Source organism: Silurus aristotelis, assembly GCF_946808225.1.
Source record: "Silurus aristotelis genome assembly, chromosome: 2".
NCBI lineage: Eukaryota > Metazoa > Chordata > Actinopteri > Siluriformes > Siluridae > Silurus > Silurus aristotelis.
This window is the reverse complement of record NC_139575.1, coordinates 12,123,914-12,142,609: the sequence shown is the minus strand read 5'-3', so window position 1 is coordinate 12,142,609 and position 18,696 is coordinate 12,123,914. Positions and strand designations below refer to the sequence as shown.

Genomic DNA, 18,696 nt, shown 5'->3' with positions numbered 1-18,696 from the left:
CAGAGCAAACCTACAATGACAGAAGAACATGCAAAACTCCACACCGACATTAAACTAAACCAGGACCAAGCTGAGACTGTGAAGCTTTAAGGTGGCAACAGCACCTACTTCACCGCTATGCCATCAAACCTGGCCATGGTAATTAATCCTACAATAATAATCCATCCCATCTCAGTTTAGAATAGCATTTATATCATTACATAATCCTCTACAGAAGCAGACAATGTTGCTTTGGATTTGGAGAGTTACAAAGTAGGAAACACTAATCTCTACAAAGCCCCGTTCCCGCTCAATACCTAGAGTCTGACGTCACTTTTGGAGAAAGAAAAGGCGGGGGACTAGATATCCCAGAATGCTCCGTGGATGCGGAAGTGGTTGGTGCCGACCTTGGGAAAACTACAGTATTAAAGCATGGCGAATAAAGAGCCCAACGTGAGTAGCTTAAACTTTCAATTCCTCTCTTATCGACAAGTTGTGCTTTTAGCGTTAGGTTAAGTATGTGTTCAGAAACGCTGATTTTATTCCATTTGTATTATTGCACTAGCATTTATAACTCCAGAAAAAACGTGCATAACATTAAAATAGTGTGTATCTGTAATCTGATGAATATGTTATTTAATATATATTTATATTCCTTATGTGAAACGCCAGACAACATGAGCAGCTCTGTAATGCATTATATCACACATATAAAGGATAAGCATTGCAGGGTAGTCCACAGGATTCTCCCTGGGATTCTGAAGATCCCTCTTTCTGTACATTTCTCTTCTTTACTTCATGCAGTTCATTTACAGCTCTCAATAAATGTGTAGGGAACCCGTGGCTTCAAAATAACTAAGAATCTGAAGACCTTAGCATGGACTAGTAAAAGAGTCGTTGTGTGCTTTTTTCCCTTTACTTGACATGTAAACAAATCCAGCCACATGGTCGACTTCTTATACTTTCAAGAGTTTAAACCAGCTTTATATATAGTTTATCATTAATAAGTTGTTTTTTTCCCATTTAAACAAAAATAGATCATCACCAGTTCCACTAGTTTTTAAATCGTGAAGTACATTAGTTTCCTTGTTTGTGGAAACAAATATGTTCGAGCAAAGCTTATGTGTGTGGATCATGAAAATTAACAGTTATACATTTTTTTGCCCTTTTGCAATAGTTCCTTCAACATTTGAGGGATTTTCTGGACGTATGTCCTTTGGTCCACGGGGTGCAGGGACTGGACTGAAATTACTAGTCAGTGCTGGTGTACTTGGCTATGGGATTAAAGAAGCCTCATATACAGGTACTGCCCATGTCTGTGGGCTGATTCATTCTTTGTTTACAATATGGCCGAAAATGTGTGAATATTTGACCATCACACCCATATGCAAGTCTTCCCCAAACTGTTATATCTTGTATACTGTAGCATTACAATATTATTCACTGAAGCTGAGGGACCCTAAGATGTTCTAGTATAACCGGACACCTGTGCACAAAGCGAGCTCTGTGTGCCGAAGGTGACATAAAGTTCATTATACTGAACAAAGTCCTGACTGTAGCCCAGGCCTCATTACTCGACATCAGTGCCAAACTGTCCTTGTGGACATGAAGCATGAATGAGCATGAATTTCCATAGCCATGCTACAAAACCAGGTGGAAAGCCTTTCCAGAAGAAGGGAGGGGATTATTTTAACAGCTAAGTGTGACTAAATCTATAACTGGATGCTTAGAAAGCGTGTATAGGTGTGATTTTTTTGGGTGTTCACATACTTTTTGGCCATATGGTGTATTTTGTTCGACTTTGAAATATAACAGAATGTACAACAGGCCTTTTCTGCCATAAGCCTTTTTTTTTACTTTTTGTTTTTACTTTACACTTGTGTTGAACATGGGAAAAAAAAACCTCTAACTGAATGATGTCCCATATATAAAGTTGTTAACACAGGCATGCTTGTCTTGTAGTGAAAGGTGGTCAGCGAGCCATCATTTTCAACAGGATTGGTGGAATTCAGATGGATGCAGTTCTGTCTGAGGGGCTGCACTTTAGGTAATAGTGCTATACATAGTTTTTTAGTCTAATTGATATTGATACTCTTCCTGATCTCAATTTATTTACCATCAGTATTTTAATTTTTTTCTCACTTCTTATAGGATACCATGGTTTCAGAACCCCATTACATATGATATCAGAGCAAAACCATGCTGGATTTCCTTCTTGACTGGAAGTTAAGGTATATATTATTCCTAAGACGCCATTTATTAGCTTTATTGTGACAAGCTATTATTTAGTCATCCCATGCTTTAATTATAATTAAAGGAAAATAAAACATTTCAGTCTAGAATATTATCTCAACTAAAATATTTCAATTGAGTTTTCAATCGGTTTCTTAGTACAGGACAAAGCAGGGTGAGGACAAATCGCATGTAAATAACAGATCATTTAAGAGGGCATATTTTAAGTAATGTGATAAATATTAAAGACTGACCATAGCACATAGTCAATGAAGCCCTAAAGAACGTTGTAGCCAAATTCAATGCCTTACAGCTCATAATTTAAAGAGCCCAAGTAAACAAATGTCACATACAAACACACACACACACACACACTCACTGCTAACCAGATGATAAGATGGGGATTATTTAGCAGTTAAACTGTTTTGAGTTTTGTGGGTGCTGCTTCCGATGTTGACATTGATTTACAAGGGTTACACCTAATATTACACAAACGTCAGCTGAATGCAAAAAAAAGTAACTTACTTTTTCTGTGACTGAGGCTGTGAAGGTTTAATTAAGGGTTTACATTATCTAAATATGCTTTTAGTGTTCATATCAGAAGGATCATTTAAGTAAACGAGAAATGATACTGATTAAAATGCTATACTATATAGTATTTGATGCTTTCTGTAATTTCACAGGGTTGCTGTGCCAACGCAAAGAAACTGTGCTACAAATTGTGTAGTCTTAATTTACAGCTGTTCAGATATAATTATCATGGCATTTGTATTACAGATAAAACCCAGACATGCTAAACACAGAGAACATGGCTAAATGCATAGAAATATATAAATTTTGTTATGTAAGAAGGGGAACAAGAATAAGGAGATATTCACTATGATATTGCTTTCACTCTCAGTTGACCAATAATCTTTTACTTGAGCTATTAAAATGGACATTCGGTGCAAAGATAAGGATGGATTCTCTTTTTAGTCTGGTGCCCCTCAATGTTTCTTCCTCATGTAATCTCAGGGAGTTTTTTTTTGCCACACTCGCTCATTAGGGTACAATTATAAGGGACATACTTATACATTCTTTAATACTGCTTTATTTGTGTAAAGCTGCTTAGAGACAATGTTCTTTGTTAAAAGTACAATACAAATAAAATTGAATTAAATTTAGAGGTTTCTGTCTTCCTGAAACTTCAGCTTTCACTTTTTATCCTTCGGAAGCTGTTTGAACGTGCTAAAGATGTCAACATAATCCTCGACGATATCGCTGTCACAGAGCTGAGCTTCAGCAGAGAGTACACAGCAGCTGTAGAGGCCAAACAAGTTATTGGGTAACACATTGATCTGCATAACATCAGGTTTTTATTATCACAGTTTATGAGATGCACAGTTTTATCCTGCTTAGCTTTTTTTTGTGAAAAAAGCTAAGCAGGATAAAAAAAATAAATAAAAAGATTATCCAAGCTGAAGAAGAGGCCAAAGCAGCCAAAATGGTGGGAATGATTTTCTCTATACACTCAATATTACATATTGTAGTATATTTTTTACTAATATTATAATACTAAGTATTATACTATTATTGATGCTATTCAGTTAGGAGAGACTGTCACAAAAAAATTCTGGATATCCAAAACTCAGGAGAATCAGAGCAGCACAGAACATTGCTAAAACAGTACATCAATCTCAAACAATTGTGATATGTTTTGTGACCAACTTTTAGAAACTACTGGATAATAGGATGCATTACAGTTGTATTTTGAAACAGTGTGTTTTAATGTGCTGTTCTAAAGGATTTTCCGCTTGTGTTTCAGATTGCAACTTCCCAGAACAGTATATCTGAATGCAGACAGCCAAGCCCTAAACCTTTAGGATGAGTCATTTAATAGGCATTTAATAGGTATGTATGACATTAGTCATATTTCCCATATTTTAATTAACAAGGTTTAGGATAATTTATTGCAGATGCCTTATACAAAGGTGCCCCAGCATCTATGTTTTAGCTCTTAGAACAATGCAGGCAGATCAGTTATCTTTGCATTGTGTGAAATTTTTCTAGCTGCACTTTGACCACAAACCATGACCTCAAAAAGAAGAAGGCCAGACTGTTGTCTCTTTAGTTGGTAAAAACTAAAGTTAATAATTAAGTAGTGCAGTTTTTTTTTTAACTGTGCTGCTGCACATTTGAACAAAGGTTATAAACAGTTCTTTACAAAATCACACCAACTTGATGCCTAATTATTACGTTGTTTGTTATATTTATGTGCAATAATTAAGACGACCACAACATGGACGTCAACTTTTATCAACTGCCTCAAGCAATCTTTAGCTCTTGTCTGGTTGTTTCGGAATAAATATATAAATAAATAATAAAATTCGAACATTTTTGCAAATTGCATTTAAATATTAGCTCGACCACATATATTTTTTTTTGTTTTGTATTTGATCCAGTAAGAATAGTGCAGTGTCATCAACTGATGTATGTTAGAATTGTGGGATATTTTTCTTTGCACTGGTGGCTCATATAATGATGCATATTTATGATGCTCATATAAAAAGCATACTTGCGTTATTTTATTCGAGTAAAGCTTATGAAAAGCAATATTGAAATATTATGAAGATATTAATTTGTCTTATTTGTTCTGCAGATTGTCGCTGAATAAAAAGAAGTAACCCACCAGAGAGCGCTTGCATTCTGCACTTATAAGGTTGTGTGTACAATGATCCATTCACTGCAGGGTTCACATTCTTCAGGTGCCACTAAGGACTTAATCTAATAATTACTTTGAAATTCATTAGATACGTTCAACAGCAAGATTTATTCAATTTACACTATTTTCAGCTATATATTGCAGTTCTATGCAACAAAGATCTGTTATGAAATTCTTAATTTAATGCCTGCTTTACTGATTGTTGCCATTAGATATATTAATGTGATGTAGAAAAATGTTCCTCGATTTTTTTTTAAATACCGTGGCTGTATTCCAGTGAGACTCAGGCATGAAAGGACGACAAAATCAAACCTTTTTGTGTTCAAGATGTCATGTGTTATGTGTGCTTCTGAAAGTCCTTATCCACAGATAGAATGGTTTGTCCATCAAACAGACATGAAATAAATGTGTAAATTTGGCTGACCCGTTGTAGCTCTGAATTTATGTAGTGGGAAATGTGCAACTGAAAAGCACAATGCCTTTTAAAAGCTGTAAAAGTTGCACATCATTACTTTTTAAATATATACAAATGGGCTGATGAGGAGTGGCAGCTTAGCATTTTAAACTCTTAAAACAACAATGTTGTGGACTGAAATTCCAGAAGCCAGTTTGGTTTACCAGCTCCACTATATGCAAGAACTTTACACTGCCTCACTTGGATGTTGCAGAAGATGAAAGTCCTCATAATTTTAGATGCCTTTCAGCCCCACACTTGCATCATTCAAGGCAGGTTTTTTTCGTTACATTTTTTTTTTTTTTGGTGTTTTGTTTTTTTTTTGGTGTTTTTTTTTTTTTTTTTTTCTCGCCACAGGGCCACCTGCTCTGTGCAGACGTATCTGGATCGAGACCTGATTCATCTCCTCATTTGTGCTGCTTTTTTTCCCCTCCATGCTCTCTATTTTTACTTTTGCGTTCACGGGTAAAACTACTCAATTTATGCCTACATCTGTCTCTCATACTGGTGTGTACATGTGTGTGTGTGTCCGTGTGTGTGTGTGTGTGTGTGTGAGAGAAATATTTTTAGGCATGAGGCAACATCCTATTTGTGCATCTCTGGATCTATGTGTTATCTCTAATTTTCACATGACTTATTAGAACAGTCTGAGCTAAGTGGATGAAAACAGGAACATTGTTTACTGCCTGTAGGACTCAGCTGTGGTCTTGTTAAAGATCTTAGCACAGAGCTGTGGGAGTATTTCATCACCTACAATAATTCTGGATGATTTCTATTTTTAACACCTGAAATCATAATTAAGATGGTAAGGAATCCTAAAACAAGTGTTCTTGTCTGTGTACCGTTGTAGATATGTAAGGAATTAACACTAGGACATTTCCTGGCCTTAAAGCATATTGTCAGCACTGCTGTTTAGCGCCACCTGGTGGTCCATTTAAATGAGTTTGAGAAGCAGAATGTGTAGAAAGATATATATGTGTGTGTGTAATAACATGGATATATATTTTTTTCTCTTTACACATCCTGCTTCCCACACTCATATTTAAACTAACCACCAGGTGGCGCTAAACAGCAGTTTAGTGGAAGACGTCCTCCAGTCAGATTCACGAGTGGGTGGGATTGTGTATTTATGGATTGAAGCAAAAGCAGGGCTGCACCCCAAGCACACGTCTCTGGCTCTGTGTGTGTGTGCGTGCGTGTGTGTTTGTTTGTTGCCTTCTAAGACGTATTCATCTCTGCCAGCCAATATACAATATACGCCTGATGAAAAGCCCCTTTGAGAGCTAGGGGGTGGGGCCACATGCTTATTCATGAAGGTCTGTTGCTCAGAAGCCCTTGCTCCCCTAGAGCCCATGCTGGCGTCCCTCATCCACTGTAGCCTTGTGCACAAGTCCTCACGCATGGATGAAACAGAACACCAATTCCTATTATTCTGCACGCGCTCTTAATCTCTGAATATCCAGTAATCATTCAAGAATATTCACAATTTTTTTTATCATTCACTGTACTCAGCTTTCATCTGATTATACCAAGAGACAGATTAAGGTGGTCATTGATTGGCATTTAGGTGCTGGTGTCCTTTTTTTTTTAATCCGCTCTTGCCTAAAGCTCATTGCATCTGCTGGTGTGTTTCCATAGCAACACTGCTGACCTCACGCTGCGACAGGTGCTCTGAGCTGGTTGCCATAGCGACTTGCGGTGATATCAGAACTGAGCTGTGGTTGCTGTGGTAACTACACCTCCTGGCTCAGCAGCTATTCCTGCAGAGCCTACAGGCGAAAATATTACAATGTCAAGTTTTTTCCTAACCTTTGGGAGCCTTGGGTTGTCCTTATGAGGGAAATCGGATTGATTTACTTGTGTATATAGTATATATGTGTGTGTGTGTGTGTGTGTGTGTGTGTGTGTGTGTGTGTGTGTGTGTGTGTGTGTGTGTGTGTGTGTGTTAAGATATACCATTTTCCCGCTGTGTGACGAATAATGGTATATCTTAATGATAGTTTGACAGACAATTGTGATGTGTGTGTGTGTGTGTGTGTGTGTGTGTGTGTGTGAATTAGTGTTTGTTCACTTTTCACTGTGTTTTACACCATCTTGGAGTCATCGTTTAGCTCCATTATGGGTGCCATTATTTGAAAACATCTTTTACTGAAAATGTAATGTTCACCTTTCCTGTCAAACCTTAGTTACAAACAGCTGGCAATGTCTGATGCGTTCATTCGTTATAATCTTATTTTAATTCTTGCTGTGCATTTTCATTTGTCTGATTTAAATAGCTTCATAAACGGGCTTGACATCAGCTGTGTATTGTGTATGCGACAGAGAGGGTGTAAATGCAAGTAAACCTCATTGAGCGGCAGAGCGTGTTATTGAGTCTCCTAATGCTTTTATCTGTCTAAGGAGCTTTTCAAGGACACTGAACAGTGTGTTGGATCTAAAGATGGCGCTCTTGGTTAACTAAAACACAATGGCCATCGTGCATCTATATGCAAAGGATATAGTGTCATTTTCCTACTGAGTAAGCATCGTAGGCATGTAAATGAATGTCTACACTGCATTAGGTGTGATTAAATGATTGTTTTTTCTATGTAGCTTGGTGACAGGGAGGTGGAAACATTATTTTATATATATATATATATATATATATATATATATATATATATATATATATATATATATATATATATATATATATATATAAAATATATAATATAATGTGTGTGTGTGTGTGTGTGTGTGTGAGTGAGTGAGAGAAAGACAGAGACAGTTTCACATCTCTGTGACAAGCCAAGATCACGTGTACAGTGCCTGCATGGTTTCTGTGGCTCATTAAAGGTGTGTGTGTGTGTGTGTGTGTGTGTGTGTGTGTGTGTGTGTGTGTGTGTGTGTGTGTGTGTGTGTGTGTGTGTGTGTGTGTGTGTGTGTGTGTGTGGTGGGCCTCACATGGCAGAGATGTGGGACACAGTGCTGCCCCTCCCCCTCTCTGACACAGTGATAAAGGAGTGTATCTACTCTCTCTGGCCCCTTTCATCTTTTTCTTCCTCCCACCCTTGCACTCTGTGCTGTCTTCTTTTCACACTGCCTTCTTCCTCTCCTCTTCCAGCTCTCCCTTTTCCCCCCTTTCTATTCCTTCATCCTTTGCTCCATACGTCTTCTGCATTGATGCTGGAGATTATCATTCAAGTGGTTCTGGTTGTAGTCATCAGACCATAAACACAGCCTGGTCTTTGAAATAAAGGTTTTTACCTAAGTGAAAGAATATATGTTAATACTAAAGCTTTTTTCCCACAATATGGACAGAAGACTATGCATGTGCATATAAACATAATATTCAAAATGAACATATAGTTTTCCAAACAGATACAAATACAGATATGAATAAGACGTGCGTTATTGTTCGGCTTATTTGTTTGTTTGTTTTTCGGACTTTGCCAGGACTTGGATCCCAAAGTATATTTTTATTTTTCAATTTCATGCAGGCAAGCGGTTATAACTCAAGCAGACAAAGAACATATTCACTACGGTAGATTTGTATTTACAGCATTGCATCTGCATTGAGTTTATTTTCATCCTTTGTAACTGCCTGATCAGGGTCCCAGTGGTTCAAACTAGACAAATAGTTTATTTACATCCTTTAAAAGATGAGTTTAAATCAATTGAAAACCTTTTAGGTCCTCTTCAAAACAAAAAAAAAAAACAGTACAATAAATTAGTAAAAGTGAAACTGTAACACTGTTACTTAAAACCACTTCTGTTATTTCCAACCTGTTATATTTTGGTGATACGTTTTTTTTTTTTTTTTTTTTTTCTTTTTCCAATAGGCAAAAAAACAACAAAAAAAAACTACAGAAAGCATTTGACACACCCTCATAAAACAAACATAATCTGTAGGCAGGTAGAAACAAAAGGAATAACTGTGGGGAAAACATGTCTATTTCAGAAGGAAAGAAAACATCTGGTTTATATCCAAATACAGGTAGGAGTATTAAGGGCACTATTGCATTTACATCCCTAGTACGCATGTGCAAGTTGAAATGTCAGCTCTGAGCACTCTTCGGCTGTCTTTACCATAAACATAATTAACCTCCTCTCTATGCTCATTATCCGTGCAGACAATTGTGTCCCAGGTTGCAGCACATCACTTGAGCACATTCCATTCACATTCATTCCCATCTACTTATACAGCAAGTGTTTTTTTTTTTTTTTCTTTCTTTAGAGCACTGGATGAATCAAGCTGCACTGCTCAGGTAATGCTCCTCTTGACTTGAATGTGAATGTGATGATAAAAATTAAAGGTCTGGAGCATATGTAAGTAGATTTTGTACCTGTAAGGCATCTTTGTTTTAAAAAGCAAGTAAACTGAGTAAAAATTATTGTTTTTTTACTTTTCTGATACTTGATTCAAGTAAAAAAATTACTTAAAAAATACGAATACGAAGCCTCATTCTTTTTTATTATTGTTATTTATAACTTAAGAATACTAGTATGTAGTATTTTTAGAGCAAAAATTTAAATCAACCTTTTAACATTGAAAATGTACAAATTAAAAGGCAGATATAGAGGACAGGGTAGTATGAAGACGGATGATCCGCTGTGGCGACCCCTAATGGGAGCAGCCGAAAGAAGAAGAAGAAGATATAATTAGACAAGTGCAAAGTGTTACCACCTGATTTCCTGTTACCACCCTGCAAACATATGGCTCTCATTACACAGCATTTAGCAAGCAATAATAATAATAATAATAATAATAAATAAAGAGACACAATCAATGACACAAGTTACTTCCTGTTGTCACATGCAGATATCAACTGCCATTCCTTTACTTTCTCCTTAGGTTAATAAGTTGTGTTACAAAGAGAACAGAAAGCACACATTCTTCTGTCAACTTTCATTTGGTGGAAAATTCTCTGACTTTTGTTCAGTAAAAGCCATTTTTTAATCTGTTTATTATTATTCATAGAGTGAGTATTTGCCATCCAGCATGAAACAGAACTGAATATATACAAAATTAACTATCAACTTTTCAACAGAGTCAAGAATTTAACAGTATTATATTTAACATGTTATTTTAATATACATACATAAAACATATTGCATAAATACATAGTTGTTGCTAAATATAACCAGAATGGAGTGGGAAAATGCTTATAAGAAAATCTGTGCAAAAGAATAAAATGCATTAATACAGTGGTTAGTCATTCATCCAAAGGCTTGTCATCCAAATAACAGACTGCTAATAAAAAGTGGAAAAATGTTCCTTGGCCATTCAATTACGTAAACATCTATGCGCTGGCTCACTTTACGCAGTGCTGAGCCAGATTATAAAAGTGAGTCAGTAGTTTATAATAAAAGAAGGACTCTGAATGATTTGCAGATAAAAGCAGGGATGAGTAAATATTACTATCACACCATGGCAGTAGATCTCTGATATCACCGTTTAAAAGAACTTCCTGTTTTTGTGTGCATAGCCTTCCTGTGGTGAGGACAAGGTAATAAGCCTGTGACCAATCATAGCAAAAACACAAGCTGTGGCCAATTCTGAAGCTCTACAATGCAGAGGCCTATTTTCTCACATATGTGTATACATATAAACACGCATACATAATATTGTATATTTCAGGCTGGACAAGGTACTGAGAAGTTGTACTTTAGAGAATATCTAGATAATGTGTCAAATCTTAGTGAATTAATACTGGTAGGAACCAGACAAGTGTTTTCATAGCTGAGTATATCCTTTTGAATTAATAGGAGGTTGTATTCAGTACATTTTTACACTAAAAAATAGATTTTTGGGACTGAAAATTTAAAAGGAGCCCTAAAGGAGCAATCTATTATTAAAACAGTGCTCTGCTGACTCTGAGGTGAAATTAAAAGGAAATTATTCACAAGGCATGTCATTGCTTACCCCACATACGACCCCACGTACGACCCCACACTTTCTACAGAAACGGTCAAATGGTTGCATTTTAAGGGTGGAGTTTTAAGGCAGAGCATTTAAAAAATATATAATATCCCTTTTTTTCCATCCCTAAAAAATGTGTTTCTGGCATTATTTGCACATTTATATTAAATCATTTGTTGTTTCCAAAATGACAACTTGCAGTGCTTAAAAATGTCATTGACACTGACATTGAAGTGTCTCGCCACTGGAAATGAGAAAGCCTTTATTCTCCTAATATGTAATTGACAGTGTGGCCTTTAATGTGCATGTGATTACATTTTTGGTAAAAGTTCCAATAAACAACTTTTGCACTGATTCATGAGGTAACAAAAATCAATCTTTATTTTTGCATTTTGTTATAAGTAAGAGAAACAGAAAAGAACTCAACTAAAGGTCAGAGTAAACACACACAAAACATTTTTACACATGCTATTAAAAAGAAACCTGCCCTTCTTTTCTTGTTTTTAAAAAAGGAGCTTGCATTGTTACCTCAGACAACATTACAAATTAGTCATGAACAAAGGCATCCTCAAGTGTGAGAAAAAACAGCAGTGACCTTTATGGTAGTAAACTGTTTACTGTATCTCCACACCACAGCTCTGTTGTCTGACCGTAGAATGATTACCTAATTAACACGAAATTGTGGATTGTAATATAGACACAACTGCAAGGTTCAAACATTTACACAGGAATGTTTCGCGTTCGGATTGAGCAGTACTTGTTCTAAACGGAGATTCATGCTGAAACAATGATTAATCTAGTTGTCTGTAGGAGGTGGCCTTCTCTCACACCACTGACCCTTGTCCTTTCACATACATGTAGAAACACATTGTCTTTTAGTGGTTAAAATTCTGTATTCATGTAATCCTGTTTATGAGAACAGAGCAATTTTAAATACATTTCATTATACAGTATGTGTAAACACAATTGACTCATATACAGTGGGTACGGAAAGTATTTAGACCCCCTTAAATTTTTCACTCTTTTTTATTTTGCAGCCATTTGCTAAAATCATTTAAGTTCATTTCTTTTTCTCATGAATGTACACATAGCACCCTATATTGACAGAAAAACACAGAATTGTTGACACTGTTGCAGATTTGTTAAAAAAGAAAAACTAAAATATCACATGGTCCTAATTATTCAGACCCTTTGCTCAGTATTTAGTAGAAGCCCCCTTTTGATCTAATATAGCCAGGAGTCTTTTTGGGAAAGATGCAACAAGTTTTTCACACCTGGATTCAGGGATCCTCTGCCATTCCTCCTTGCAGATCCTTTCCAGTTCTGTCAGGTTGGACGGTAAACGTTGGTGGACAGCTATTTTTAGGTCTCTCCAGAGATGCTCAATTGGGTTTAAGTCAGGGCTCTGGCTGGGCCATTCAAGAACAGTCACAAAGTTGTTGTAAAGCCACTCCTTCGTTATTTTAGCTGTGTGCTTAGGGTCGTTGTCTTGTTGGAAGGTAAACCTTCGGCCCAGTCTGAGGTCCAGAGCACTCTGGAGAAGGTTTTCGTCCAGGATATCCCTGTGCTTGGCCGCATTCATCTTTCCCTTGATTGCAACCAGTCGTCCTGTCCCTGCAGCTGAAAAACACCCCCACAGCATGATGCTGCCACCACCATGCTTCATTGTTGAGACTGTACTGGACAGGTGATGAGCAGTGCCTGGTTTTCTCCACACATACCACTTAGAATTAAGGCCAAAAAGTTCTATCTTGGTCTCATCAGACCAGAGAATCTTATTTCTCACCATCTTGGAGAACTCCATGCGGGTTTTCATGTGTCCTGCACTGAGGAAAGGCTTCCGTCGGGCCACTCTGCTATAAAGCCCCACTGGTGAAGGGCTGCAGTGATGGTTGACTTTCTACAACTTTCTCCCATCTCCCGACTGCATCTCTGGAGCTCAGCCACAGTGATCTTTGGGTTCTTCTTTACCTCTCTTACCAAGGCTCTTCTCCCCCGATAGCTCAGTTTGGCCGGACGGCCAGCTCTAGGAAGGGTTCTGGTCGTCCCAAACGTCTTCCATTTGAGGATTATGGAGGCCACTGTGCTCTTAGGAACCTTAAGTGCAGCAGAAATTTTTTTGGAACCTTGGCCAGATCTGTGCCTTGCCACAATTCTGTCTCTGAGCTCTTCAGGCAGTTCCTTTGACCTTAATGATTCTCATTTGCTCTGACATGCATTGTGATCTGTAAGGTCTTATATAAACAGGTGTGTGGCTTTCCTAATCAAGTCCAATCAGTATAATCAAAAATTTCTGGACTCAAATGAAGGTGTAGAACCATCTCAAGGATGATCAGAAGAAATGGAGAGCACCTGAGTTAAATATATGAGTGTCACAGCAAAGGGTCTGAATACTTAGGACCATGTGATATTTCAGTTTTTCTTTTTTAATAAATCTGCAAAAAGGTCAACAATTCTGTGTTTTTCTGTCAGTATGGGGTGCTATGTGTACATTCATGAGGAAAAGAAATGAACTTAAATGATTTTAGCAAATGGCTGCAATATAACAAAAAGTGAAAAATTTAAGGGGGTCTGAATACTTTCCGTACCCACTGTATATTCACAGTCTTGTTATATACACATGACATTATTCAAACCAGTTATTTTAGTATACCTGCAAGTACTGCCTTCTAAAACTGAGAAAACCACATTAAATCACATGTCTCAATGATATTTGTGGACATTGGAGAACATGACACAGGGTGTGTGGGGGTGTTTGGGGAGTGGTCATGAGATGTTTATTTGTGTTCACCTTTTCAATGCAAAACTTCATCACAATTTTTTCCTCATGCAGAAGAAGTACCAAGAGGGTTACACCAGTTATAAGCTATCTTCCATGTGCATGTTTCATAGCACTTGTTTCGCAGTAAGTGCAAATGCATGTTAGTTAGTCACGAGGAGATGGTGGTGGGTTGGAGTGGGTCAGAGGGTTCAGCCATTTCAGAGTTTTACTCTGTTGTGAAAACTGGCCTTAACACCTGGCAGCAACACATGTGACTTTAAATTTGATCAATACTCAATTAATAGTATTTGCAATAATAAAAAAAAGCTTTAGTCATGCACTTTTAGAAGGTTAAGTGATATTAGTGAAATTAGTTCTCAAATTAACACGATAGACCCTTTTCTGTACAATAAATGAGACCAAAATTCAATGATTCATGTCCTTGCATTACTTTGTATACTGAATGTCCAGTTATAAGCACAAAGCTGCTCCCTTTATTTAAAGAGATACTCCCTTAAATGTTCCCCAAAATCCCTATGCATGACTATTACTCACAGATGGCTCTCAATCATCCCCTTGTACTAAAAAAGAAACAATTTGGATTCTTTCACTAAATACATTTTTGTATTTAAAATCTTTAACAGAGTGTTCAGATGAGTCAAGACATGGATAAATATTAGCAAAGCCTTTCTTCGATGATCTTTTGAAAGTTTCCAAGCTGGAATGATTCTGTAGTAATTGAACATTTTCGGGCTTGGGAATTTTCTTTCAGATGGAGCACTGATGGGAGCACCTTCTATCTTGATATGGAAAGAAAACCCTTATGTAATGTGCAGCTAACAGGATTAGTCGTTCAAATGGCCTAATTCACTAACACGGTTCATGCAAATATCCAACAAAAATATGCATCAATGTTTACTGCCCCAACAACTTTGTGTGGAATTCTATTATACAGTGATTTCAAGTAAATGCCTTTTCAAATGTTATCTGTAATAATCACACATGCACTAGACATTTGACAATTATTGCCGATTTTCTTATTTTCTTCCTGTGTGCTTAACTGGTTTTGGCCCTCTGTCCACACACATTTATTATTCTTAGCTACCCAACAACCCTTCTCTTCATTGTCTGGGTTTCTTTCATGTGTGTAGATTCAGATTGCAAAAGGCTAGAAACTGAATTCTGCACAATACAGTACAATATTCTGCTAAATATACAGCTTTTTATTCACTGTGTACAAATGCATTCCTTTTCCCTTCACTTCTTCCCTTTCTCCAATGCCTCTTTCTTTCCACTCCACTATATATTTTCAGTCCCTCGGTCTTGAGTTTTCCTTTGTATTATCATTGTCCCTTATTTATCTAAGTTTACTGACATGAGAAAGCTGCAATTACATACGCGCTGAATTCACTATGCACTTTTAGTAATGGCTGACCATGTCTGTATCCCACATAAATAAGAAAAAGCAACAGGAGTGTGAGTTTAACGTGGAATGGAAACCAGTTTGCTCTCGTGTCTCACTACTGAGTCATTATACAAATACAGAGCTCTACATCCGGACTTAAGTGGAATTTCCTAATCCTGTCCACCTTCAGGTGTGTATTAGTGTGTTTTGCTTACTTATAAAGCTCTACTTTGTTGGGTTCTTGAAGGCTGGAAAAGTGAAGGTGCAGTCAATATGTCTTGCTTTTGAAGTTTTATAAGGAGGACGTAAGGTGTGAATGTTAAACAAGTAGCCAACTTTTATATTCAGTACCAGTAAACCTGCAGTGATATAATGGAAATATTGTTTCATTCAATTTCATCCAACAAAACAACCAAATATATATTTATAGAATTATTTTGCTAGCCTGCATATACTTGGAAAGCAAAATTATAGCTTTATGGCCTCTGGCCATATGTGTAAAATGAAGCTGTGGGAAAGCTACCTTGTAATGATGAACTGTAATTCACCTGAATAACTTAAAGCTTCTTGTTTTAAGTAATGGTGGCTACAAAAACATGATGTGCTGTGTTTTGCACTTCAGCCTTTCTAACTACTGTCAGCCACATAGCCATTCATTGTATTACAGCTACAGCATTTTAAAATCTGAATTACACATTTCTAAAAATCACAGAACAAAAAGCATATTATATTCGTATATGTATACTGTATATTGCCCATTGTAGGTAGTCCTTTAAAGGCTGATGGAAGATCAGCCTTACAGGATTATATGTGATTACTGCTAGCTGTGTTTAGCTCCTCTCCAGCTGCTTTAATCGGCCCTAATCCTGACTTAATACTCAGTGTTTAAAAAAGGAGGACACAAACACAGTCATATACTTTAACTTAAAATAACGGTCTTTTGGCTCGTAATGATGACAGGTGACGCCAGCCCAAATGGTTTGCTTGCATGGGCCAAACCTCATGTGTTAACACAGAAAATACTATATGTGGAACAACAGTACATTTAATTACTTTATTACATGAATCACACTATAGTAATGGTAGTGTGGCCCATCCATTACACATCTACTATCACAGCTTTTTAAACATTCATCTTCATAAATTCCTCATGCATGATCCCATACATCTTGAAATCTGCTAAAACACTAATCCACTACTAACTAATCTCTTCTGAGTGACAATTTTTTATTTGATATTTTACAGATGTCAACTGATTATACATTGATTTTATTGGTACCCTAGATCTTGCAATGTTGGGCAGTGTGCTTAATGCACCATTTAATTTATTATTTAAACTGATCACTGTTACAGTAAGTGACTGTCCACCTTTTTTTTTATTTACTTTTTATACCTTCAATGTGAAAACTCCATATCATTTTTATAAAAGAAAAATTGCCATGCACTTATTAATTTATTCCTCATCAACCGTTCTATCCTTGTCAGAGTTTGTGGTGTATCTGGAACCAATCCAAGGAACACCGTACGCACCTGCTTAGTGTCAGTTTAGTTTAATGTCACCAATTCACATATCGAAGGAACGTGAAGGGAACCCATGGGGAGAACATGCAAAATGTTGCACAGACAGTAACCTAATCTCAAAAGGATCATAAAAGGTATCCTGGAATTGTCTGTGCTACTGTGTTGACAAGGTTGTTTTAATAATCTAAGGCTATTGTTTGAGTGTTATGTACCATTTAATGTGTGTGTGTGTGTGTGTGTGTGTGTGTGTGTGTGTGTTTGTAAAGACTCTTTTCTACTGTGCTTCTTCCACAGATATGAAAAAAAACATTATTTATAGCAGACGGATATTAAACAAATTTATTATTAGCATTTCTTTTCTGCTAGTACACCAATATACCATTTTTACCACATGCTGAACATTTTCCTGCTTAATAGTTAATGGTCAAAGTAACTGTGACTATATGTCTCATTCTAAAACGTCTTTAACCATGCCTTATTTTAAATGTTTTGGATGCTTGTGGGAAATGTAAAATGGGTTGTCATTGACCATGGCTTGAGTACTGAGTAGATTTCTAGAGGACAACATAAAAAAAAATAAAATAAACAAAAACTCTTTGAGTTGGACAAATAAAACTGCAATGCTAACCACATGTCAAATGTCAGTTTTATTGTTTCATTTCAAGATTAAATGGGCTGCACCTATAAATTATTTATGAAATATTCAAGCTCACTTTAAGCAGCGCTATCTCTCTGCCAGTATATTTTCAACTAGACATGTAGTAGTGAAATATTTTGCCATTAACATTCAAACTAGTGTTGCAGTTCCAAGAATCACACAGTCACTCCAGTGTAACCAATACATATCCACCTCATGTTTCAATAGAAATGTAATTCATAAAGCGTAAAACTTGTTTCAGGTGCTTCCTGTTTCCTGCTTCCTGGGATTATTGTATATTTAATAGATTAGTAGGACATCAAAATTATTGCACATACACCCGCCCCCTAACTCTTCATTCATTCATTCATTCATTCATTCATTCATTTTCTCCCGCTTAATCCGTAATTCGGGTCGCGGGGGCAGCAGTCTAAGCAGGCCCCCGCCCCCCCTAACTCTTGTGAAAATTAAAGGATCATGGAGAGTCTTGGAATTAAAAAAAAAATCCTACTAATAATAAACTATGCTTATTGAAATATCTATGAACTACATGCTTGAAAAGAGGGTATAATCATCTCCTTAGGCCACTGTGTATTATACAGAAAATTCCTTTATGAAAGTACTGTATGCCAACCTCAGGCAGTACTGCTTAGTAAAGCAAAGCAAATGAGGCATTACATGAGCTGACATAACCACTATGGTGCATTTCCTTTTGTGTTTAAATGGTAATGACCTAAGAGACCTAAGAATAGACATTGTTACTGGATGGATAGGTGGATAGATGGATGCTTTTTTATCAGGGTGGGAAACTATAGAAATAAATAACTGGCTGGCTAGTGGCTTTTTGATAAGGCAGGAAAGTGTAGTGTTACAGTAGCATAAAATTAAAAATGGGTCAGATTTATAATGCATTAAAAGAGATACAAATGAACCAAAGAGCTTCTAGACATATATTGGCAATGAAATAGGTGATCACAGTTAACATAGCACTTGTCACATGGGTCTGTTGGTGTTTAGAATAAGAACATTTGAACCCAGGGGGATCCATCATTACAGAGCCTGATGGCAATGCAGAGAAAAGATCTAATGGTGTACTCCTCGGCA

The 18,696-nt window shown here is 36.7% G+C and overlaps 3 long non-coding RNA genes across 7 annotated transcripts; all 3 read left to right on the top strand.

The window, feature by feature from the left end:
• The first annotated feature begins 350 nt into the window (after window positions 1-350).
• Window positions 351-18,038, top strand: LOC310740807. 5 transcript variants are annotated; one of them, XR_014537734.1, is made up of 5 exons: window positions 362-432; window positions 1,157-1,282; window positions 1,942-2,026; window positions 2,131-2,210; window positions 18,022-18,038. It is a non-coding gene; the product is annotated as an uncharacterized lncRNA (long non-coding RNA). The 5 variants fall into 5 exon arrangements; XR_014537735.1 differs by lacking the exon at window positions 18,022-18,038 and adding an exon at window positions 3,426-3,591; XR_014537736.1 differs by lacking the exon at window positions 18,022-18,038 and adding an exon at window positions 3,402-3,591.
• On the top strand, window positions 3,610-5,335 carry LOC310740815. The gene is made up of 3 exons (XR_014537740.1): window positions 3,610-3,697; window positions 4,016-4,090; window positions 4,850-5,335. It is a non-coding gene; the product is annotated as an uncharacterized lncRNA (long non-coding RNA).
• LOC310740861 lies at window positions 8,111-11,622 on the top strand. Its single transcript, XR_014537777.1, has 3 exons — window positions 8,111-9,342; window positions 9,583-9,916; window positions 9,996-11,622. It is a non-coding gene; the product is annotated as an uncharacterized lncRNA (long non-coding RNA).
• Window positions 18,039-18,696: the final 658 nt, after the last annotated feature.